Below are 26,939 nucleotides of genomic sequence, written 5' to 3'. Positions count from 1 at the left end.
CATGGATTTCTGTAGTCCGATTGAAGTTTTCGTCGTCATTATTTAGTCGGGTATTTTAGTAGTATAGTAGTCGGGTATTATTTGAGCAATTGAGAGAGAACTGGAGACGGTAGACATTCATACTGTACAAAACGGCAGGAGAACAAAAGTATAGATGGCCAAGCAAATCTTGTCAGTAGAAAAAGGCGCGAAATTCCAATTTTTTATGAGAAGATATCCCTTCGCCCTACGTTTTTCAAATTTGCCGCCTTTTTCTACTGATAAGATCAGCTTGACCAACTATATTTAATTTCCTAATAGATAATAGATTTAGGGTTACGTAACAGGTAAAAAATGTTACTTTGGCACTTTTGGGATATATTCACATGTGTTTTATACATGTGTTTAATTCGATTAATCATTAATTTGCTCTTCGAAACCACCATCTGTTGAAATGGAATTCTAGATGAAGACCTGTGTTAACGGTTATTCCTAACAACAAATATACTCGGTTTACTCATAACTTTTAAACAAGAAATATTTCAAATACTTGCGGTAGTTCGACAACCTTAAATAGAACTTTTAATCACTAGAAGAAAAATATATTTTTCACCTCAGCAGCTCGAACAAGGGTACTTTGCTTCTTAAAAACAGTGAGCAAAATACGATTTTGCTCACTGAGTCATTGTGTCTCACTCAGTGAGCAAAATCGCATTTTGCTCACTTAGTTTAAAGCGGTTTTAAAATTATAACCTGAGCAAACTGTAAAAGCTGAAAGCTGTGAAAACCTCTAGAGCTCCCAAATAACATCAAACATCAAACATCAACATTTATTCAGCAAATAGGCCACAAGGGCACTTTTACACGTCAACATTGAATTTACATAAAAGCAAAAATAATAACATCAACAATTTTATAAAATAAAACTAACAATTCAATCTAACGTATTACAATTACTAAGAGATGTATATGGTCTCTTAATGTCGAATTACATACAAAATACAGATAAAAAAACACACACAAAAAAAACTATAATATTTAGAGGTGTAAATGTCTCTAGGTGTCAGAACTATAAGATTATATAGTTTATCAAGTTATCCTTAGAGATGTATAAGGTCTCCAAGAGTCAATATCCTGTATAATTAATACATTCATTAAAAGAAAAGAAACATACGTGAACAGAATGAGGCGTCTCACTGTAATTAATTAATAAAAGTTACTAAGTATAATAGCTCGTGTTAGCTTAACAGACCAGTCTCCACAAACAGCACCCGTTCACGAGTATGACGCGTATCTCAGCCATCGCCTCCCTCGACCTTCATTCGGGAAAGTGGCGACCCGATCAACAACGCCACCGTAAGCAAAGACTTTTAAGCGAGCATGACATGTTCAAGCTACCGGCCTATATTAATATTAAAATAGTAATAGCTGTAAGACACGGCATTTTGTGCTCATATGTTACATAACATGATGAGAGTTTGCGAAGTTATTCCGACCAGAGTATTAAACAGAGCACCGTCTGTTAAATTATAGTACCTACAGGCTTTTGAATGAGTTACCTGCTTACAATTAGGATTGTTCATTTTTTTTAGACCCCCATTTTTATTTTATTTTCTGAAAATATAGGTTAATTTAAGATACCAATTTGAATGATTTAGTAATTCGTGGCTCGGTTGAATATTTATAATTTATTGAAAATATGAGATACGACTTCTCGTAAATTACATGTCGTCGGCTGATTAGGATAATGCACAAGCAACAACAAGCATTAAAAAAATAGTTGTCATTGTCAATTGATTGTAATGTCACCTGTCGACAATGTCAGTGTCACGTGTTTCTATAAATAACAATCGTCTGGAATGGAAAACTCGTTTATTTTGAATCATTAATTTCAAAATACCTACGCTATAAATTTGAGAAAGCTGATTCCAGAAATCTGCCTAAGTTATATAATATAACTTAGTTTTATTGGAGTATGTATCCATATAGCATCCAACTCCAACCATAACTTGGCTGAAATCAAGGGAGCAAAAATACAAATGTAAGTTACCTACATCATATACTTATATTTTAACTGATTGGATTTGTAAGAAGATTGGATTCATAAAATCGTTACAAGCGTCCATTGCTAAAGGTAGCTTAGCACCCAGTGGATGCTTTCTACCGGCTTGTCACCATTGTTTGGATATTGTACTACATACTTATACTACTATATTAGGAACATGCCAATTTTGCTAATTATATCCTATTATTTCAGGTCATCGTGATTCCTATTTAGATACAGCTGTGAGATATGTAACTGCACTTGGGCCCAGAACAAAGTTGAGCATTTTGTATTGAAACGAACGTCATATTAATTATTAATCGTCGTAATACTTTACGACCGTAAATAATGCCTGGGAACAGAGTAAATAACAAACCATACACTTCTCTTCTGGATGGTCAACAAGAAGCCATCATTGTCAGATGCTCGTGCAGAACATGATAAACATACATTTAATGTAAAGTTACTATTTTTTTTTGGAAACATATATAACATATTTCCCAAATTAATAAAAAAGTAGGTAAACAAAAACATGTTTTATTATTCACAACTCTTTATTAAGTCTTGTCCACCATGATATCAGCAGCTTGAACTGCAACATGTACCTGGAAATTAGAAATTATATCTTTTTAAAGCAGTTTCAGGCTGAATTTTGAGTATGGCTATGTATTCTTGTATATTCCTTCTTTCTAGTAGGCACCATCTCTGTTTAACGGTTTGCCTTTAGATACTCTGGCTACATTACCACAGAAAATAAATAGATATGTACCATGACCCTACCAATAAAGTGAGCTTTTAAATACTTAATTGTAGTAAATTAATATTAATTTTATACTTACATCGACGTGATTCTCACAGCAATACTGTGTGTAACACGTGAAGTAGGTAGGTATTCCAAGTTTAATTCACGGCACCATCTTTCACGTCGTAGGTCTTCGTGGATTCGAACTATTATTTTTGTGAATCATTCCCACACATAGGAACAAGGTTTTTGATATATTATTAAGCAATGAAATCTACTGTTTAGGTATTAATTATAAATCAAATTGTAACAAAGAAGCGCAGAAAAAAATTAAAAATTTTGTTATGACAATCGATGACAATGATAACTTTGACAATACGTGAGTGACGGATTTATTTACTATGGTTCGATAAATTTTATTATGCAATGACTTTACATTCAGCCCAGGAGAAGGTCAAACTAAGGTCATAAGGATATTTGTTGAAATATCTTCAATCCTCAATTATTATATCGCAGCAAATGTCGGAAACTGTTTAAAAACCTTATATCTCGAAATGGTTTTCGAAATAGAACATTTGAAAAAAAATGAACAATCCTAATTACTGGCGTGTTCTGACTTCCGAACAAGTTTTAACAACTAGTTGAAATATGTATTTAAGTTGTCAGATAATTTTAGCTGGGCTGCTTAATTTTTACGTTTGACCTATTGTCCGTTTCCGTGTTTGATAAAAGGATACTTATCGAAATTCTAGTCATATTTTTGCATTTAATCGAGAACGATTTTTTCTGCCCGTTACACTGAAAAAAAATCTATCATGCACACATTAAAGTGATTTCATTAAAATTAACTGCTATATACAATATCAACAAATGTACGCACGTATGTAACGTATGAACGGTAAAATTTACTGCTTTGTTCGATAGGCTCATATGGAACTGTTTAAAGCATTAAACGTTAATACAATTTCAATTATTTTAAACATTTTTTTTTCGGTATACATCTATATCTTTTTGATCTCCATAATGTCATATTTATATCGAAAAATGTCACGCACACGCCAACATCATAATATATGGCCATACTAGCAAATAATAGATCTAATAAAACCTGCTTTAGAGTCACACACTTACATATTTCAAGGACGCTTAACCCTATGGGCAGGACAAGTCAAAACACCTAAACGATTATCGTTCAAAAAGTTACTTGTAAATACAAATTACATTTATATTGATATTTAGGTATTGAAATAAAATTTTACAGCGTTACAGCTAAGGCCAATGCGCTGTAAAATTAAGTAAGTAATTAAAAGCTATTGGTACTACAATTATAATTATATATCCATCATCAGTCAAGGGCAAATAGTGTACACGTTTCAAAGTAAACACTAAAGCGAGCGTGCTTACCCGCCATATTGCCGGTGACTGCTACGGACAGTTCCACCGGCCTTGCCTTCATTACCTTAGATTAGTCAACCGATGTAAATATGGCTACATTCTACGATTTACGAACGCTTAAAATGCTAATACTGCCTGATTCAAACTTTAAGATACGTCAATTAATAGATCTAGAAACGATATGGATTAGATGAAGTCAAAAGTGACGAAGAAACGTCACATTTGACACTGACATATCTAATCCATATCGTTTCTAGATTTATTAATTGATGTATCTTAAAGTTCGAATCGGGCCATTAGATTAATCAACCGATGTAAATCTAGCTACATTCTACGATTTAGGAACGGATAAAATGCTGATAATCACAATTTGTGGGGTAGAGACATTATATTTACAAACCAAACTGCTCATTTTTATTTAACGGCCTAACAGCCTAGTCGTTAGTGACCCTGCCTACGAAGCAGGTGGTCCCGGGTTCAAATCCCGGTAAGGGCATTTATTTGTGTGTTTGTGTGCGACAGGGATAACAGGAATACATCATCGTCATCATGATTTGTTCCTGAGGTATGGATGTCGTCTATGTAGGTGTACCATCCATATAAGTACGTTTATCGTCGCCTAGTCGTACCCATAGTACAAGCTCTGCTTAGTTTGGGGCTAGGACGGCCGAGCGACCCTTAATATAGTTGGTCAAGCAAATCTTGTCAGTAGAAAAAGGCGCGAAATTCAAATCTTCTGTGGGACGATAACCCTTCGCGACTACAGTTTTTTAATTTGCTGCCTTTTTCTACTGACAAGATTTTGATTGACCAACTATATTAATTGTTTTTTTTTAGTATCATCCGCAATTCAAATATTTAGAACGAAAACTTTTCTTTTTAGGGTTCCGTACCCAAAGGGTAAAACGGGACTCTATTACTAAGACTCTGCTGTCCGTCCGTCCGTCCATCTGTCACCAGGCTGTATCTCACGAAAGTCACGAACCGTGATAGCTAGACAGTTGAAATTTTCACAGATGTTGTATTTCTGTTGCCGCTATAACAACAAATACTAAAAACAGAATAAAATAAAGATTTAAGTGGGGCTCCCATACAACAAACGTGATTTTTGACCGAAGTTAAGCAACGTTGGGCGGGGTCAGTACTTGGATGGGGGACCATTTTTTTTTGCCTTTTTTTGCATTATGGTACGGAACCCTTCGTGCGCGAGTCCGACTCGCACTTGCCCGGTTTTTGTAATAACTATCTTAAGGATTAAATCTAACATTATTCTTAGGTTTGCTCCAGTTCTTCAGCGCCAGTAATTGCCGATTTACGTAATATGAGGCTAATACAGGCGCGATCAATATGCCGTTCTGGGCAAGCCCAGATCCCCCCAGCTATTTTCAGATCCCCCAGATTTTAGGCAGACGCTGTTCATATCTCGGTACAAAGACAAAATTATACCAACCACAATTCTTTAACCTTAATCGTAACTAAAATAAATGTCATATAGGTACTAAGAAAAACGTCCAATTATGAGAGCAATTATGAGCAAAATAAATTGTTTGAATTGTTTTTTTTTCCGTAAAATCCACGGCCCAACGCAGAGACCCGATGGCAGTTGAAGAATCCGAAAGAACGCCGAACGAAGTTGAAGAACTAGCTGCTGAACCAAACATCATTGGTGTGACAAAGGCGCAAGGCTTCGGTGGCTCGGCCATCTTGAGCGAATGGGAGGTGATCGGGCGGTGAAAAGAGTGTTTGAGGGAAAACCGATAGGACGACGCCCGGTCGGTCGACCTAGGTATCGATAGGCGGATGTGGTGGACGCTGATCTGCGCGAGCTCCGGGTTGAGAACTGGCGAGAAACGGCACAGGATCGGGATCAGTGGCGAGCAGTCGTGTTGGAGGCCAAGACACACTTTGGGTCGCTGCGCCAGAGGAGTAAGTAGTTATTTTAAAATTGTCTCTCTTTTGTCATACTAGCGAGTAAAACGTCCGGGCTAAGCTAGATTTCGATTTAATGGACCCGTTTACGGCTCACATCACTCGCATCACTCGATTGTAATCCCATTTTAACGGATCAATTTGGCGATAGTGTACTATGCAATGCTAATTCGAATCGCCCAAATGAGAGCATGCGCGAATTTTGAGGTACGGGGCATACGGAATTGCAAATTATTTTAGCAACGTGTCAAAGTATTAAACGTAAAAACTTTTTTTTTTATTTTTTTGCTAGAGTTAGACAAAGAAAAGTCAGCAGCGATTTTGATGAAACAACAACAAAAATAACTATATCTGTGATCCTGAGAGATCTTCGACAGTTATATGTATAATTTACCGCCCAATCAATTGTTTGAAAGCTCCAACAGGTTGATTAATTAGCGCTCGAAAAAAATCGATGAGCCATAGATAAATGAGCGCCATCGCGTTATCTATGGTCGCTCCGACTGATTTATTGTCTGTGGTCGATTGACTGATGAGATCGCAGGAAATTTTACGTAATCTGACGGAATTTCTGTCCTTCAAAGGATATTGGCGACAAGTGATAATATCACGAAAAAAGAATTCGGTTATATCTATATCATGGTGTATTACATATTACTGACATTACCATACCTGTATGCAAATTGAATTATGACATACGAAAGGTTTACTTGAACGTGAGGGCAATCGTTCCGAAAGTAGGCCGAAGTATGCCGGATAAAGATGACATATATACGGGGCGCGGCGTGTCAATAAATAATCAGAGATCCGGCAAGCTAACTACATATACGGCGCGATTCGGGAAATGTATTAGACATTCACTAGATATGAAATAGTAACGATATGTGACGTTCCACGGCAAAAGGTACCCTATGGCGGTTGGTGCTTACGCACTGAGAGAAAAATCATCACCAGGAATTAAAAAACAGTTCTGTACTGGGGGAAAACAATGAAGTTTTAGTAATAATTATGGACGTTTCACTATTTCTGTAAAGTTTATTTATTACAAACAGCTCAGTAATCCCAAATATAATTTCAACAAACAGATAATAGAAATTGCAAGAACTAATAGAAATTGCAAAAGTCAATTTGTTCCTATTAGTGAACTCTCCTTGTCCCCGGATTAAGTTTATTTTTGTAATTCTAAGTGTATTTTTGTTGTACTTTTCTCTCAGTGCGCTATTATTAAAGCTCCAATGTGATTGCGGCCATAAGGTACCTTTTGTCGTGGAACGTCACATATCGTTACTATTTCATATCTAGTGAATGTCTAATTCATTTCCTGAATCGAGCCGATAGTACATATATACTGTAAGTTATTACTTCTGTGGGTTAGAGGGAGATATCTCGTAGCATTTCATTTTGTACTCTACCAAGTCGTTTGCATAACGAAAAATGCTTGAAATAAAACAAAAAATTGAAAGTTAAAGCTGGAGCTTCTTACGACCTGCACGAGATTTGAATCTACTAATGTGCTCAAAGTTTCCGAAAATTCGAAATTTCCATATGGAAAAATTTCACATTATTTTTGTACATCGATCGAAATGTTTCGTTTCCAAAATTAAGTTTTTTGTTTTATTTATTGTCGATTTTCCTGCAATTTTGGAACACTTCTAACTTTTCGGAAACTTTCCGCCACTTGCAGATCTGTGTAGTCGAACCTACTACCACCTAACAACAGAAGTGCCAGAACTTGCCTGCCCTGAGCAAATATATCCCCATCTTTCTAAATGCTGCAAAACAAATAATCGAAACATATCGTATACGGTAAACTCTCGAACGTTTAACCCATTATCCCAGAAATCAGATCACGAATAGTTCCGTGTTTTTCATGTAGTACCATCGCCTACACTGTTAACTGTACATCGGTGGACATTATGCCTTTTGTAATAAGGTCCATCGATGTAATGTGAGTGTTGCTGTTTGTACATATTGATATTGTTCCGCGAACAATTATAATGATTCTCGAAATACCCCAGTCGGAACAATATTAAACAACTACTTACACAATATACAATATCCGTACCGGGCCGTGGTACAATTTATTAACACATTGGCGTTATTCATAAACTTCTGCCCAATCTGACAAGCCTTGATGATCGTACTTATCCGTAATACAATTTAAACTTGTGTTCGTTAAAAAGAGAGAAAATTTTACAGAGGTTTGTTAAGTTTTATTAATATCTCATAATTAAATCTATGGGTATATCTCAGAAACCACAAAATGTTATCAAAATTATAAAAGCCATTTTCGGGAACCAATTTACAATGTTATTTAATTACTACACCCACATACAGCATGCAAATTTTGTGTTCAGGTACCATTCTATTAACGTTTGTAACGTACGAGTGAGCGATTAACGTGTGTAACCGGTCTTCGGGCCTTTATAATATCGCCAGGTGACAAGCAAAAGTCACTAAGTACTATCAAAAAATTAAAGTGACAGCAAAACAATGCACTTTATTACACTTGTAACACGGTTTATTGTCCAATAATTTCAGTGGTGTTAGTTAGTGACTTTTGCTTGTCACCCGACGATATCATCATCATTTTCCTCGCGTTGTCCCAGATTTGGCCACGAATACTACCATAGTCATCCCAATTGGAGTAGTCACTGCCATCAGATCACACTATGTACCCTGTTGGGCGCAGCAAAAAATAAGGAGAGAATTTCGTACATACGTTCCGAAAAACTCATTGGTAGTCCCACGGCTAGGCTACTTAGGCGTTTTAATATAATAACACTTATACAAACACACTAACTCCCCATACCCTAACTGACTCTAAAGGCACTTTAAGCATCGCTTGGCAAGCGAAAGGAAACGCCGACTCATCTGTATACAGGATGGTATAAAAGCGAACCATTAACTTTTTGCCGCCGTTACGCCTTCCGGACACGCTGTATAATGGCCAGGGCTAATATGGGTACGGTGATGGAGCAATAAAATGTGAGGTGTGCTCAGGTTATTCCATAAACAGGGTATTTTCAATATTTTTTTATTACTACACTGTTTACTCCTCCTGATTTAAAGTGGCTACCGTAGCCTTTAACCTCGTGCCGCCCAAATACAAAATTATAGCCAAGGAAATTGGAATCTTGTTGTACTTACAATTAGGTTGAATTTCATTTGTTCGAAAATTTTACGAGACAAATGAAATGCTACCTACTTTGTTTTTAATTAAGGTTGACATTCGATCGAAACTGAGTGTACATCCTGATGTACATTGGGTGGCACGAGGTTAAAAACCTAGTACACTATGTATTTTCTGTGTAGTCTTTTGAGAAATTCTTGGCAGAGAGTTCAAAATATATTCTAAGTTATGTACGTGATACTGACAACGGTGTATCTCTATAATAATTAAATATTTTAAGAACTTAGATATTTAGACTAGATATTTGTATACTAATGACATGACGATCTAAAAGTGCTTGTTGCTAGGCCTTTTTGAATAAAAAATATTTTGAACTTGACTTTACGCTCGCCGCCATTTTATCTGCTCGGGTAGGTACGTGATTTGTGTTCAAATGATGTTACATTAGTTAGAGCCTGCATTAGAAACTGCTGTTTGGTGTTTTTGTCCTAAGTATGTGTTATTTAACACATATTTTCTCCTATTCGTTCTGCAAGAGCTGGTGATTATAACGCACACAGACGCAGATCTTACAGGCATATGTGTGCTGTGCGTATATCCCTATCGAACAACGGCAATAGGTCTAAAGAAATATATGAATTTGTGCCTTAATCGAATTTAAACTGTTGTGAGACATACTAATATTGAATAATTTTACGGTTTAGACTCACTTGTTTTGTTTTTAGTCACTCGCGCGACCCTAGGCGATACACGGCCGTCGTGAACGCTGTTGGCACTGTTAGTGCTTGAGAAAGGAGACCTAGGCTCTCCGAAACATGTCGCGCAAGTGACTAAAAACGAGCGAGTCTAAACAGTAAAATTATTCAATTTGTGCCTTCCCGTCCAATCACGAACATTGCGTCTAGAACTGTCCAACTTAAACTGAAAACCTATTGGAATATCCCCAATGCACCGTATGGGTGTATTAGCCTGTCGAGAGGCATCCATGCAACATTATTACCATGAGCGTATGTATATTATGGCTTGGGTTATTCGAAAACGACCTATGTTACATTTAGTGGGCATTTACAAAAAATATCAAAGGAAACAAATGGCTACTTATAAGGGCTCTACGGCGCGATTCGAGAAATGAATTAAAGATTCATTAGATATGAAAGAAATAGTAAAGATATGTGACGTTCCACGGCAAAAGGTACCATTGCCCCGGCTGAATATTGGAGCGGCAACAGTAAATAACGTAAGCACCAGCCACCATAAGGTACCTTTTACCGTGGAACGACACATATCTTTACTATTTCATATCTAGTGAATCTCTAATTTATTTCCCGAATCGCGCCGCTAGACTTGAAAATTTGTCAGTGTTTTTTTTTTGTATGAATACGTGTAAAACAATTGATTTCAGACAACCTTAGGTAGGTATAGGACACGTTAGAACTTTTTATCGTCAGAGTCAGGGTGATATTGTTATGTTTTTACCTTAAAATGAAATAGTAATACATTTGATAATTTAATTATTGATTTCTGTTCCCTTCACATTTCAAAATTAAAGACCATACAATTACTAGACAAATTTATCAAATACTAACCAGCCGCCGCCGTTGCAGTTGGCGTGGAGTCAGCGTGCAGTTCCCAAACAAATTTCAGTCGGGTTGCAGTCCGTTCTGTGTCGGCCCTTATAGATTAATTCAAACGAAAATGCTGACTGACGCCACGATTCAGAAAATGAATTAGATATCTACCAGACTTCAACAAGTTACGATATGGATAATTTAATAGTACATTACTACAGAGGCCGGGACGAAAGGGGTTGCCAGCCGAAGACATATAGACGGCCGAGCGAAGCGAGGCCGGATAGGTCTGAGCGCGGGCAACCCCATTTCCCGCCGAGGTATGTATAGTGCTTTTCTCAAACATGCAATGAAATAAATAATAAAATAAAAAATCCACGAAACCCAAGTTTTATTTATAGAAAAAACTAAAAGTAAACTACACCCAAAATATAACCAACACGTACCTATATCATTATCACGCGTATGTTTTACACGAGTCGTGTATTTTTACTACCCGTATATTTTCATGTATCTTTGATTTTTTCGCCTTGTATCCGTCTGACTGTCGTTTTCGTCACATAAGTTTACATAGTTTTTCATGTTGATATCATGTTTCACATACAGCGTTGCGTTATACATGGAGTAAATAAGTATAATTTCCACAGTGTTGACGAATTTGTAGTTACATTCATTTAAAATATGCCACAAAACTGTTTCTAATAAACTGTAAGCCATTTTTCTTAGTTTCTCAAATAATAAAATTGCCATAAGCAACCATATACATACTTCGTCTTTGACTTGGCGGCAGAGGCAGCAAGTTATTTAAAATCAATTCTGCTTACGCTGCCAATTCCAACACCTACGATTACAATTAATATTCATTTCATTATTTCGTCGGAACTCATATTAAAGTCAAAAAATCCACAACGAATACAAACAATGAATATTTTTCAACTTTACCTCCATAACAATTTAAAAAATATAACTACGCGTGTTTGAGTAGACCTTTTTACCGCTAACGTTTAGATGAAATATTTTAAATATTTTTATTTGTGTAGTTAAATTTATAATTTAAAATTATAAAATTATAGAATGTATTACCTATTTATTAAGTTCATGTTGATTTTATACAAATAAAACTGCAAATTATAGCAAAATTGTTTTTTTTTATAGGCGTAGTGGCAGAGTGTCATTACGAACCATAAAGCAAATACTGCCTCTAGTATTTTTTAATGGATGAATGCCACGATGCTGTGTCACAAATATCTGTGAAATGAAAATTAAAAAAGAGGACTTTGCCGGCCTAGGCCTGCAAGATGTGTATGAAATTCCATTAACGACCTTTTGTCCTAGCCGCACCTGAAACGTCATACTTCGCAGCCTATTATAAGGAACATAACATCAATATTTCATTGCATGTTTGAGAAAAGATATTTGTAAGATAGATAGACCTATGTCAAATTTGACGTTTCCGCGATTCTGGAGGTCCTCTTGAACGATTTCGACAAGTTATGACTTAGATATCCAAGTCACATCTAGTCGATATCTAATGTAGATCTAGTTGATCTCTAAATCGTCTCTAGATCTTGTGATTATCTCGAAATCCGAATAGGTCTTGATAGTGTTTCCTACGGAGAATAACGCTAAGTTGTTCTTATTGGAATATCCCCTTAATTACCCGACTACGGCAACGCAAAAGGAGGGTTATGTTTTTTACCGGTATGTTTTTTATCCTAGAGTCCAAGTAGTCAAAATATTCTATAAGCTATAGTAACTTCTTAAGTCGTCTAAGGTCCACTTGCACCATTCCACTAATCCAGGGTTAACCGGTTAAACCTGGAGTTACCATCGTTACCAGTACTATTTGACACTGGGTTAACGGTTTAACCGGTTAACCCTGGGTTAGCAGGCTGGTGCAAATGTCGCTAAATAAATTAATCAGCCATGTTTCAAGTCTACGTACCTATGGGACGCACAAAACTTTTGAACTTCATCAAAATAAAGACAACCCTAATAAAACTTTTTGTTGTTTTACCAAAACCTTTGGCAACTAGCATTTAATGACCGTGTAGTAACTATCATGTAACCATGTCGGCTAAGTGGGCAACTTCGGCCGTTTGGCCGGCTGCCAACCACAATATACTTGTCCACTCGGTAATGTGCTAAATTTTGTTTTGGGACTGTACTAAAAGTACCTAGAACTGACCATTGGTATACTTTAGAACAACGGTCAAAATAACCTCAAAGGCACACCATTATAAGGCACAAAAAATATTATGGAACCTCAACTGTGCAGTACATAATTATCGAATGAAGCACTCTGGTCGTCATTTCCACTACCTGAGCCCTAAATTATATAATCGAATTAATAAAACACACACACACGCACGCAAGTACGCACGCACGCACGCACGCACGCACGCACGCACACACACACACACACCACACACACACACACACACACACACACACACACACACACACACACACACACACACACACACACACACACACACACACACACACACACACACACTCATACACAGTGACGTTCCACGGCACAAGTTACCTTATGGCGGCTGGCGCTTACGCTATTATTAACGCCGCTCCAATACCCGGCCGGGGCAATGATACCTTTTACCGTGGAACGTCACATATCTTTCATTTCTAGTGAATCTCTAATTCATTTCCCTGATCGCGCCGCGTACCCCCGTTACGACATCCCTTACGAGTACGCCACTAGCTTTCCTGCGGCTTCTCGCAATCATACCAGCTTCCACAAAGGCTTATGCAAACTTCACCAAGCTTCAGAAGTAATTATAGTTATTAAATAGCGACCCGCCCCGGCTTCGCACGGGTTAACTTTAGCAAATTATGTACTAAACCTTCCTCAAGAATCACTCTATTGATAGGTGAAAACCGCATTCCGTAAAATGGGTAGGGTCATAATTGAAATTCAAACCTCGATAACATTTTATTTTTACCTATGAAAACTGAATGGTGTATATAATAAGTGTTCCGGACGTTTGTATTTTAGTTTTTTTATTTTTTTTATTTTGGGTAGTTCCATTTCACAACTTTGACGATAAAGAGGAAAACCCACCTCGTCCCGTAGTGCCTCGTATTTGGGGTGAGAGGGGTTTTCATACAAAGGCGATTTTGGAAGATATTTGGATCGTTTTTAGGGTTCCGTACCCAAAGGGTAAAACGGGACCCTATTACTAAGACTTCGCTGTCCGTCCGTCCGTCCGTCCGTCCGTCCGTCTGTCACCAGGCTGTATCTCACGAACCGTGATAGCTAGACAGTTGAAATTTTCACAGATGATGTATTTCTGTTGCCGCTATAACAACAAATACTAAAAGCAGAATAAAATAAAGATTTAAATGGGGCTCCCATACAACAAACGTGATTTTTGACCAAAGTTAAGCAACGTCGGGAGGGGTCAGTACTTGGATGGGTGACCGTTTCTTTTTTGCTTTTTTTGTTTTTTTTTTTTGCATTATGGTACGGAACCCTTCGTGCGCGAGTCCGACTCGCACTTGCCCGGTTTTTTTATTATTATGCGCATTACTATAGCTCCATTTTAAATTGAAATACATTGTTTTTGTAGCAGTAGCCTTAAAATCCCTTCTCACCCCCTCTCAAACCTTCTCTCCCCATTCATAACCCACCTCTCCCCGCGAAACCTACTCACCCCGTTTTACGGTTCCAGTATTTTTTGAGTTTATCGCGAACGTATAAACAGACAGACGTGGCGGGGGACTTTGTTTATATGATTTAGTGATAAACAATTGAATGACGCCTCGCCTATTAAAATATACACTGTTAACCTCTTGCCAACCTTATTGTAATGCCGTAAGGACTACGAATGGTCAGTATATTTCTGCTACTATTTCTGTACACACCTGAAGCTTTTATCTTTTGGAAAGTAAACTTAACCGTGAACTACATAAGGTTGTTTTTGCAACGGTTCGTGTTATGACGTTTGTTATTAAAGAAGGAACGGTCAATTCATAGCCCTTATAGCCAATTAGGATTGTTCATTTTTTTTCAAATGTTCTATTTCGAAAACCATTTCGAGATATAAGGTTTTTAAACAGTTTCCGACATTTGCTGCGATATAATAATTGAGGATTGAAGATATTTCAACAAATATCCTTATGACCTTAGTTTGACCTTCTCCTGGGCTGAATGTAAAGTCATTGCATAATAAAAGTTATCGAACCATAGTAAATAAATCCGTCACTCACGTATTGTCAAAGTTATCATTGTCATCGATTGTCATAACAAATTTTTTCAGTTAAACCGCTGCGCTTGTTTGTTACAATTTGATTTATAATTAATACCTAAACAGTAGATTTCATTGCTTAATAATATATCAAAAACCTTGTTCCTATGTGTGGGAATGATTCACAAAAATAATAGTTCGAATCCACGAAGACCTACGACGTGAAAGATGGTGCCGTGAATTAAACTTGGAATACCTACCTACTTCACGTGTTACACACAGTATTGCTGTGAGAATCACGTCGATGTAAGTATAAAATTAATATTAATTTACTACAATTAAGTATTTAAAAGCTCACTTTATTGGTAGGGTCATGGTATATATTTATTTTCTGTGGTAATGTAGCCAGAGTATCTAAAGGCAAACCGTTAAACAGAGATGGTGCCTACTAGAAAGAAGGAATATACAAGAATACATAGCCATACTCAAAATTCAGCCTGAAACTGCTTTAAAAAGATATAATTTCTAATTTCCAGGTACATGTTGCAGTTTAAGCTGCTGATATCATGGTGGACAAGACTTAACAAAGAGTTGTGAATAATAAAACATGTTTTTGTTTACCTACTTTTTTAATAATTTGGGAAATATGTTATTATTTCCAAAAAAAATTGTAACTTTACATTAAATGTATGTTTATCATGTTCTGCACGAGCATCTGACAATGATGGCTTCTTGTTGACCATCCAGAAGAGAAGTGTATGGTTTGTTATTTACTCTGTTCCCAGGCATTATTTACGGTCGTAAAGTATTACGACGATTAATAATTAATATGACGTTCGTTTCAATACAAAATGCTCAACTTTGTTCTGGGCCCAAGTGCAGTTACATATCTCACAGCTGTATCTAAATAGGAATCACGATGACCTGAAATAATAGGATATAATTAGCAAAATTGGCATGTTCCTAATATAGTAGTATAAGTATGTAGTACAATATCCAAACAATGGTGACAAGCCGGTAGAAAGCACCCACTGGGTGCTAAGCTACCTTTAGCAATGGACGCTTGTAACGATTTTATGAATCCAATCTTCTTACAAATCGAATCAGTTAAAATATATATGATGTAGGTAACTTACATTTGTATTTTTGCTCCCTTGATTTCAGCCAAGTTATGGTTGGAGTTGGATGCTATATGGATACATACTCCAATAAAACTAAGTTATATTATATAACTTAGGCAGATTTCTGGAATCAGCTTTCTCAAATTTATAGCGTAGGTATTTTGAAATTAACGATTCAAAATAAACGAGTTTTCCATTCCAGACGATTGTTATTTATAGAAACAAGTAACACTGACATTGTCGACAGGTGACATTACAATCAATTGACAATGACAACTATTTTTTTAATGCTTGTTGTTGCTTGTGCATTATCCTAATCAGCCGACGACATGTAATTTACGAGAAGTCGTATCTCATATTTTCAATAAATTATAAATATTCAACCGAGCCACGAATTACTAAATCATTCAAATTGGTATCTTAAATTAACCTATATTTGCAGAAAATAAAATAAAAATGGGGGTCTAAAAAAAATGAACAATCCTAATTAGAGCGAACAATTTATTATTGTGGCTGGTTATGTTATGTGTTACTTGGTTATGTCATAATAGATAGAACTAGGTAAGTACTTAAATTATTAATTGATCTGCATGCAATTTTTAAAGATATATATTAGTACGAATTTTCAACCCTATACAGTGTGTTTTCTGTAACAGGAGCAATAAATTAAACTGTAGGCTGTACTCCTCAAACTGACCAATATTTGTTCAGCAACTTTTGAAAATAACTCATGGTTTGATTTTTATTACACTTTTAAGTTTATTCTAAGACGCAATGTATTGCAAATTTTGTTATGTTAAAAGCGTGACAAGTAACGTCAAACACACTGATGTCAGCGTACATTGAAGGCAATATTTATTTTGTATGAAAAAGAGGAAGTCTACAGGATTCATAATTTTTAAAAGTTGCTGAACAAATGTTGGTCAGTTTGAGGAGTACAGCCTTTAGTTTAATTTATTGCTCCTGTTACAGGAAGCACCCTGTATTCACTCGTATATCAACATAAATTTAATGTGCCGCTGTGAATATGCATGTCACATGACAGAAAATACTCATATTATTCTGTAATGTGCAATATAAACAAACATTTGTCACAATGTATATAGTCTTTCTATGGAATAAAGATTGCAAAAGTAACTTTGGAGCATTTTTTATTTTTATTAGCCTGTGTGTGTGTCCCACTGCTGGGCAAATGCCTCCCCTCTCCCTGTCCAACCCTCCCTGTGCTGAGCAAGATACCGCCATCCCGCTTGAATACATCCAGGTCGTCTCGCCATCTTTTTCTCGGTCTGCCTCTGCCTCGACTACCCTGGGGATGCCAGCTAGTGGCTATTTTGGCCCATCTGCATCATGCATCCGGCAGACATATCCAGCCCAGACCCACTTTAGCCTGGCGGTCTTCTCCCCAACATCAACGACTCGGGTTTAGGAGCGAAGCTCTATGTTCCTCACCCTGTCAGATCTTCGGAAACCCAGGATACTTCCCTCCATTGCCCATTGGTGCATTAATAAAAAAACCTATATAAATGTAAATATATTTATAGTAACTTTCAATTATAAAGATATCTTTGACCTTGGCTGTACACTGAAAATGTCCTGGCAAAAATATAAACGCAATAATAGAAAAACTGGTTTCATATTCAAATGAACCTTAAGAAACCAAGAAATATGTCAAAATGAGCGTTAAAAACATCCCTTATTTAAGTTAACTTTTGTGATGGAAATGGCCAGATTGCCCCATTGTCATTTAAATGGGCTGATGGCGCGGAAACGGTGGTTTAAAATTTTATCGTCCCGGGACTTTGCATTTTGTTTTGCGTTTTTTTAATAAAGCTAACGATTTTATATTTTCTTGTCGTTGTTGTTACAATTTTTAGCGAAAATTCATTTAATCAACAGTATATCGGGCATTTTCTATGAAAAGGGACCTTATTGTCGATGGCGCTTACGCCGCACAGCGTCGCGCGGCGGTGTTGTATTTTATATTGGAGCATCATTGATAATGGCGTAAGCGCCATTGACAATACGGTCCCTTTTCATAGATAACGTCACATATTTCAAGATACAACCCACTGTATCTCTTTAATTTTTTTTCTTTTGGCCTCCTCCTTAAATTGGCCTATTATGCTTTTTAAATATTTTATTATTCGGCGTCGAGACACTAGGTCCGTGGGGTAGGGGGGCTCGGGGCCTAACGCAGGCCACAGGTGACCCTCGCGCAGGCAGCTTTCTCTCGCAAAAATTGGCCATAGCAATCCCGCGCGGGAACGCTGCCTGCGTGATGGGCACCTTACCAAGGGCGCAAAATTTTGATAGGTATTTTTAATTTTTCAGTTTTAGTTGTAGTTAATTTTAGTTTTATGTTCATTTTATAACACTTATTATACAATAAATGAGTTTCTTTTATTTTATAGTGATATTTTTTGTTATTTTTGCTCAGAAGAAAAAAACATTTATTTGAGAGGCCGATTTAAATTTATATTAAGACATCAAAATGATATCTAAATAATGTAATTTAGTTATGATTCGCATATCTAAATTACATTCTCAATTGAGTTATGCATATTTCGCTCGTACTTTTACTTACATGTATTTGGCGAGTGAAACACTCTCATGAAAACTAAATGACATCCTTTATAGTTCGTTTTTTTAGCATTAGAAATAAGGTAAACAATCTTGATGTGTCTTTTAATTGAAACACATTTTAAAAATAAGTTACCGCAAATATGTAACAATTATGAATCTAATACGATCATTTATAATCTTCTGTTTTCATAAGTAATAGTTACTGATTTTTTTAAAGCATTTTTCAATTAAAAGACATGTCAAGATCGCTTACCTTCTTGCAAGTTCTTTCTAATGATAAAAAAAAACTAACTATAGAAAGAAAGAAAATACATTTTCTGTTACATACACGTACGCTTCTTTAAATCATATTTATTAATACCTACCTAATTAGTTTGAATTGGCCTCCCTACCAATTTAGCTTTTATCAAGTTGACACCCACAGCGAAAGGGGTTAGGGGTTAACCCGTGGCTATATTTACGTCTGTACCTCGCCTCGATACGGCTGAGCGCATTTTTGACGTGGTCGCGCTAACGAAGGACAAGTGAGCTTTCTACGCACCTCAATTTTAAATTAACTTCATCATCATCATCATCATCATCTCAGCCATAAGACGTCCACTGCTGAACATAGGTTTTCAAATTAACTTAGTCATAAGTAAATACTTATGACATTTACTTTTTTAGGGTTCCGTACCCAAAGGGTAAAACAGGACCCTATTACTAAGACTTCGCTGTCCGTCCGTCCGTCCGTCCGTCCGTCTGTCTGTCACCAGGCTGTATCTCACGAACCGTTGATAGCTAGACAGTTGAAATTTTCACAGATGATGTATTTCTGTTGCCGCTATAACAACAAATACTAAAAACAGAATAAAATAAAGATTTAAGTGGGGCTCCCATACAACAAACGTGATTTTTGACCAAAGTTAGCAACGTCGGGCGTGGTCAGTACTTGGATGGGTGACCGTTTTCTTTTTGCATTTTTTCCGTTTTTTTTTTGCTTTATGGTACGGAACCCTTCGTGCGCGAGTCCGACTCGCACTTGCCCGGTTTTTTTAACGTTAACGTTGTTTTCAAATACCTATCATTGATATAATTTGATATACGAAATAACACGTGGATTTTTACAAAAAATCTAAAGTATGGAGTGCCCCCCCCCTAAAAATACATTTATTTAATTCTTCTAAACTAAAAAGTGACTTACAAAATACACCTATGTGCTAAATTTAATTAAAATGTAGCTTTTAACCTTCGAGAAAAGGTTTTCGCCTATCAATATGCAGAGTGATTCTTGAAGAAGGGTTGTGTATAATTTGTTATCCCGTGCGAAGCCGCGGCGGGTTGCTAGTCCATAATATAATTCATGTTTGAATTAATTTCCTAATGGATATACTTGTCGGTATTATTACTAGACATGCGCGAAACAGTGCTTCGAAAAGTGATGCTATATCACATCACTTTTCCGAACACGTAATGGTACACTGAGATATCACATCACTCATCACTCGAAACATGACCCGACCGTGAAACAGCGCTCGGGCGCGCGCGAGATGGCCACATTACAGCTATCTCTTACATTACACAGCGCATCTACAGCACTCTAGTGATTCTAGGCGTTTCGGATCCTAATCGGCGATCGATCTATTTATTACGCGTTGCGTTTTGTCACCTTTATGTGAAAGATTTTTTGTTAGTTCTTATAAATTATTAAATAATGTAATTATGTAATATGTATGTAAGTTTCGGAGGTAGATAATTGCCTATGGAGCTTCCCGATATGGCGAGTATTCTATAACAATGCGTACATTTTGCTCGCTTTGGTTCTGTCTCCGTAAAGTGGTTCGTTTATAGCCTTTTTTTTAAATAGGTCAATCAAGTTAAAGTCACCAATAGTCCGTAAAAAAGCGATTACTCACCAGCACTAATACATTAAGTAGTAGCAAGTGTAATTGGTATAAGTATTACTGTAACCGTTTTTGTGATATTAATAATAAATAAATAAATAAATTATCAGAATATTGCCATAACGAAACTATTATTTACACCTTTCACAATTTAATTTAAATATATTTGCAATTTAGTTCACTCAGTCTTTATAAACAACTCGAATTTCTACAATCAGTCTCGATATGCACTAATTCACAATTAAATTAAAGGATAAACAAGTATTAACTCGTACTTAGTTTGCCGCGAACCGCGAAAGTCAAGCAAACCATCAAACATTTCACAACAATAATAATAAACGGTTTTCTTTTCGTCAAATTCAAAATCGCAAATAAATTACTCCATTTGACCGTGTCCTTCTTGCATTATAAGAAAAACATTTTAAGCTCTACGCGCACGCATTAGAGTTTTAAATCTATTGCAGAAAATCATATTCGTAAAAATATTAGTGCGTGACAACTTAAACCGCGGCGATCGGCCGAGCGGACCTATCCGAATGGTTCCGAAGATAGCCGAAAGCATCGCAGAGCGAGAGCGAGCGAGCACTGAGTGCGAGTGCGAGCGAGATAACAAAGAAATGATGGCATGGCATGGCGAACAAACATGACACTATCACAAGTGACATTACACATTACGCGCTCCGTGCGTAGACTTGAACTGACCGTTCATATCGGCGAGTCAATGTATTTGGAATTGAATGCATTTCGCGCGCTTCGGCCGGTCGTTGGCGCTCGCGCGCTCGGTGCAGCTCGCGTGATGCGTGATGTTTGAAGTACTGGTTGATTTCGCGGAGAGATACGTAATGCCATATTACGTGTTCGAGAGATATCTCATTTGTGATATTACGAGCATTACTTACACATGTCTAATTATTACGTTACACGTAAAGTTGTAGCTGCCTACGGCGTAGAGGGTCTACGCCGCGGGGAATGGCGTAGCGGACAAGCGTACTACGAACTCGTGGTTCAAGCTTGAAGGCCCTTGCGGGTTCAATTTGATACAAAAGTTTTTAAATAACTTGCGTTTACCCAAATTATTGTTATATGAATATAACCATGATTAAGTATTAAATAAGTCTATTTTTGGAATACTATATCCTCAATATTATATGGCACAATACTAAAGGGGCCCACTGATTAACAGTCCGCCGGACGGTATCGGCCTGTCAGTTAGAACAAAATTTTGACAGTTCCGAACAACTGACAGGCCGATACCGTCCGGCGGACTGTTAATCAGTGGGTTACTTTACAGCTAAAAAGGGTCTGGAAACGTATTTTTTTTACATAATGTGCTTATGTACTAAACGTGTTATTTTGGCATAATATTACAACTTCCTGTATACTCGTAAATACTACTTTCGTATACATACATATTTAAGCATTCATGTTTACGATGATTGTTTCTCACATCACTATTGATAGATGGATAGATAGATAGATAATATTTATTTCTGATTGAACATTTATATTTTCAATTACACAAACGGGTCTACCGCGATCCAATTTCATTAAATATGTAATTAAATAAATGTGTACAAAACGCGAGAGTTTAAAGTGTTTTATATATATTTTCCTTACAAATAAAATCAAATCATATAAAATAATACTAATCAAATTTAATCTCTATATTATATCATAAAGGTGGCAAATAGGCCAAGTGTACATTAAGCGACACGTGTTTCATTTAACCCTTTATACTTTAGTTAATTAAAACCATAAACCAATCCGTGTATAAATAGCTACCCTGCTGAGTGCTGACCCTTTTTGTATGGAAACAGAAAACCACATTTCAATTTAACTACATTAAGCGTCAATATTATCTTAACCAACCAATACTGTTAAACCAAGAAAAGTCTGCAGCGATTTTGCTAGCCTACGTAGTGCAAGTGTCATTTTAAACGTCAAACTTCTATGAAATTATGACATATAAATAACATTTGCCCTGCGTGGGCGATCAATATCGCTGCAGAGTTTTCTTGGTGTAGCTCTAACCCATTTCAACCAAGCAAGACTTTAATGGTAAATAGATTTTTCAAATCTAATAATTATTATAAATTCGAAAGAATCTATCGGCCTGATTCGAACTTTAAGATATGTCAAATATTACGTCTAGATACGATATGACTTACTTAGATATGTCAGTGTCAAACAAAAACGTCACTTTTGATACTGACGTCCATATCGTATTATCTAGTCGTAATATTTGACGTATATTAAAGTTCGAATGGGGCCGTAGGACGTAGGTATCAGTTTGTTACCTCCTTACGCTAAAACCGCTGTGTACCGATTTAAATGAAATTGGGTACGAAGTTTAAGTCTTGAAGAAGAATATCACACTTTTTATCATTAAAATCATCATTATAATATATTATGCTGATGAAAGCGGCAGAAACAGGTTGATTTAGACGGCGCGCGAACTCGCATGCGATTTTAGTTGCATTGCGGACTGTTGGTTACGTCCAATTCAACCGACTGATCAAAAACCGCAATGAAATGAAACTCGCATGCGAGTTCTCGCATCGTTTACATAAGCCCTTATGTTATCAACCCCAGCAACCTCGGTTTTCCATACAAACGTAGTTGTGCTCTCATTTTAAAACGACTATCTAGATTGCGAAACTTAGATACTTAAACTAATCCCAGAACTAGATATACCTTATGTCATTGTATGTGCAAAGTTTCATTACAATCCAACACGTAGTTTTAAAATGAGAACGAAACTCCGTTTGTATGGGAAGGTGAAATTCGGCCGAGCTTGCTGCGGATTCTTAAACCACTTCGGTAAAATAAGGCCTTAACCCGTTACTAATGCAAAAGCAATGACTTACCCTTTTATAAAAGTAGGTTACCCACATCTTGATAAAAGAAAACAGTATAGAAAAAACAATTGATAGCGTGATTATTCATTTTGAGAAGATATTTTTGATTGCGAGTATAGTCTGTATCATTAGGTACTTAAATAACAGTAAACAAACAATTTGTACAATTTCGGGTAGTTATAACATTTATTGATTAACCAACCAAATACAAAACCATCTGGATCTGTAAGTGAACGACTCGACTGGACTTTTGCCATCATTATTTGATCATGCAATGTTTTCATCTACCCTCAACTGGATTAATAAGCCATTTGAGGGTAGAAAATCTACCCTTTGTTTACTCTTTTTTTTAAATACCTAAACATACAGACTTATAAGTACAAGTACTGTTAAATTGATAATTTTACTTTACTAATGATAAACGTACCCTATTAATAAAACAGGTGATCTACATCCACACCTTGATACAGAAAACATATAATGTGAATACTTATACTTTTAATAGAAACTGGGTAATTAAACTGCAAGCACTGTTGATAATAAAATCGAATCGCATGACTAATTAAAAACTTACCCTATTTAACAAAACAGGTGAAGCACACTTTCAAACTTCCCCTAACAAAGGGTTCACAACACAGCACAGATACAAGTTGCACATGTCGCGCGGAGCTTGCGGCCGTGGGGGTGCCGCGCCGGACACTGAGGGGTGCTCCGTACGGCGGCACAGAGTAACAGGATAGACTGGTAAGATGGTTGTATAGCAGACTGTTACAAAGGGTACACAACACAGCACAGATACAAGTTGCACATGTCGCGCGGAGCGTGCGGCCGTGGGGGTGCCGCGCCGGACACTGAGGGGTGCTCCGTACGGCGGCACAGAGTAACAGGATAGACTGGTAAGATGGTTGTATAGCAGACTGTTACAAAGGGTTCACAACACAGCACAGATACAAGTTGCACATGTCGCGCGGAGCGTGCGGCCGTGGGGGTGCCGCGCCGGACACTGAGGGGTGCTCCGTACGGCGGCACAGAGTAACAGGATAGACTGGTAAGATGGTTGTATAGCAGACTGTTACAAAGGGTACACAACACAGCACAGATACAAGTGGCACATATCGCGCGGAGCGTGCGGCCGTGGGGGTGCCGCGCCGGACACTGAGGGGTGCTCCGTACGGCGGCACAGAGTAACAGGACAGACTGGTAAGATGGTTATATAGCAGACTGTTACAAAGGGTTCACAACACAGCACAGATACAAGTTGCACATGTCGCGCGGAGCGTGCGGCCGTGGGGGTGCCGCGCCGGACACTGAGGGGTGCTCCGTACGGCGGCACAGAGTAACAGGATAGACTGGTAAGATGGTTGTATAGCAGACTGTTACAAAGAGTACACAACACAGCATAGATACAAGTGGCACATATCGCGCGGAGCGTGCGGCCGTGGGGGTGCCGCGCCGGACACTGAGGGGTGCTCCGTACGGCGGCACAGAGTAGAGGGGTAGACTGTGACAGTCTTGGTAGGAACTTCGTTTTATTTATTTTATATTAAAGGAAAACGAGCATTCACTAAGACTCGAACACCGGTCCAATCACTGCAATATTAACGGGTAGCTGCAATTTCTTTGTCTACCCCGAACATTCTTATAAACTAATTTCGGGTAGTTTAGTGGTGTTTTATTAATATCTCCGTTGACATTTGCTGGGACGTCAGTCTTTCCGTGACCACAGCTGGTGTAACTCAGCTGAAACGTCGGAATTTAAGGTAAAAACAATGAAATTATATCGCGGTAGACTCGTTAGTGTAATTAAATATGTGTACAAAACGCGAGAGTTTAAAGTGTTATATTAGCCGTATGTATTCTTTATTCAAACAAGTATACTTAAGTTTACAGCTAGGTAGACATACTAGTGTTGGCGCCGGCGAGACGCGCGATAATTAAACAATGCATGATTCAAGTATCGTTCTGATATCAGTGTACGTTTGAATTGGCCTGTAAGACTTACAGACGAATTTTGAGCAGTAGCTCAAATCATTTCATCGACTTTCTCACAGAGCAATCTCTAATTTAGGCATAATTTCTCACCCCGATAATCTTTGGCAAGTCAGTGCCGTGCGAGCGAGTCGGCGATACGAAATAGGCTTCGAGCTGTTGTTTGACCAACTTTTCTTCGCGGAATAAAATATGAGCCTGGCGGCCTGCTGGCCTACCAGGCAAATATGGTAATTACGTATATAAGTTTGCCAAGTTCGCATGACTTTCGGACTGATTCGAACTTCACATATACGTTAAAAATAAGTTTTTGGCAAAAATTTCAAGTTTGGCTCAAGCTTTTATCGCTGACTGTACTTTTCTTACGACAGACAACTAATACTTACTCATCGAGACAATTCTAAAAACCGCTAACACAATTAGGTTGCGTTGTCTCATCACAGAGTTCCTATGGCCACCTCCTGTCTCCATCATCAGATCAGCTCGATGGTACCATAATATTGCATTGTCATCTGATTTATACATGCATGCAAAATTTCAGCTCAATCGGAAACCGGGAAGTGGATCAAATTTAACTTGCAAGATTTGATTACAGACAACGGGACAGGTGAAACTAAAAAATAAAAGCTTGTAATAATTACTACAACAAACGTGATTTTTTTCTCCGTTATTCGTAATTTGTAGGTACGGAATCTTCCGTGCGCGAGTCCGACTCGCACTTGAAAAGTCGACATGCGCTTTTGCGACTGATGGTACAATACTTAGCGTTGAATTTAAAGATGTGTCATCACACGTCATCATGATAAAATATCGGCCACTTGGTTTTTTTACTCTGTTAAAACTAAGAGGCCGATATTTTATCATGATGGCGTGTGATGACACATCTTTAAATTCAACGCTAAGTATTGTACCATCAGTCGCAAAAGCGCATGTCGACTTTTCAATGAATTCATACAAGCAATTTTGCAGGTTACTGTACTCGTACTTTGCTATGTATTCATAGCAATACTGCGGGTTATTAGGATAGCAAAATTTAAGTTATATTACAGTAAGCTGCACAGAGCCACAGGTTTCTATGTTGAGGGGGTCAGTTATCTCAGCATCATACTGTACATATAGTTCGTTTTTTAGCATTAGAAAGAACTTGCAAGAAGGTTAGCTATCTTGAATCAAAAACTTCTTATGAAAGTAGAAGAATATAAATGATTGTATTAGATTCATAATTGTTATGGCTCCTCTACACGATGGGCCAACACGTGATGACATGGGATGGGTTAGAGGGAGCAAGTGATATTGCTATCTCATTCTACCGCATGGCTGCGTCCCTTGGAGTGGCCGGTGTTGGCCCATCGTGTAGAGGAGCCATTACATATTTGCCGTAACTTATTTTTAAAATGTGTTTTTCAATTAAAAACTTATTTCTAATGCTAAAAAAACGAACTATAAATTTTCAAACCAAAACCAAAAAATAAAAAAAATATTCTGCACTGAACATTTTTAG

At 37.3% G+C, this 26,939-nt stretch overlaps 1 protein-coding gene across 1 annotated transcript in view; it reads right to left on the bottom strand.

Moving 5' to 3' along the window:
- LOC134668629 (uncharacterized) overlaps nt 1-24,141 on the bottom strand; it is a 347,587-nt gene extending 323,446 nt beyond the window's left edge. The window contains exon 1 of the mRNA XM_063526069.1: nt 24,024-24,141. The gene's annotated coding sequence lies outside the window, so the exon portion shown is untranslated. The remainder of the gene's footprint in view (nt 1-24,023) is intronic.
- Between the last annotated feature and the right edge of the window lie 2,798 nt (nt 24,142-26,939).

The sequence above is a fragment of the Cydia fagiglandana genome, chromosome 11, assembly GCF_963556715.1.
Source record: "Cydia fagiglandana chromosome 11, ilCydFagi1.1, whole genome shotgun sequence".
Lineage (NCBI taxonomy): Eukaryota > Metazoa > Arthropoda > Insecta > Lepidoptera > Tortricidae > Cydia > Cydia fagiglandana.
The sequence above is the reverse complement of the archived record's forward strand: the minus strand, read 5'-3'. Positions and strand labels throughout refer to the sequence as shown.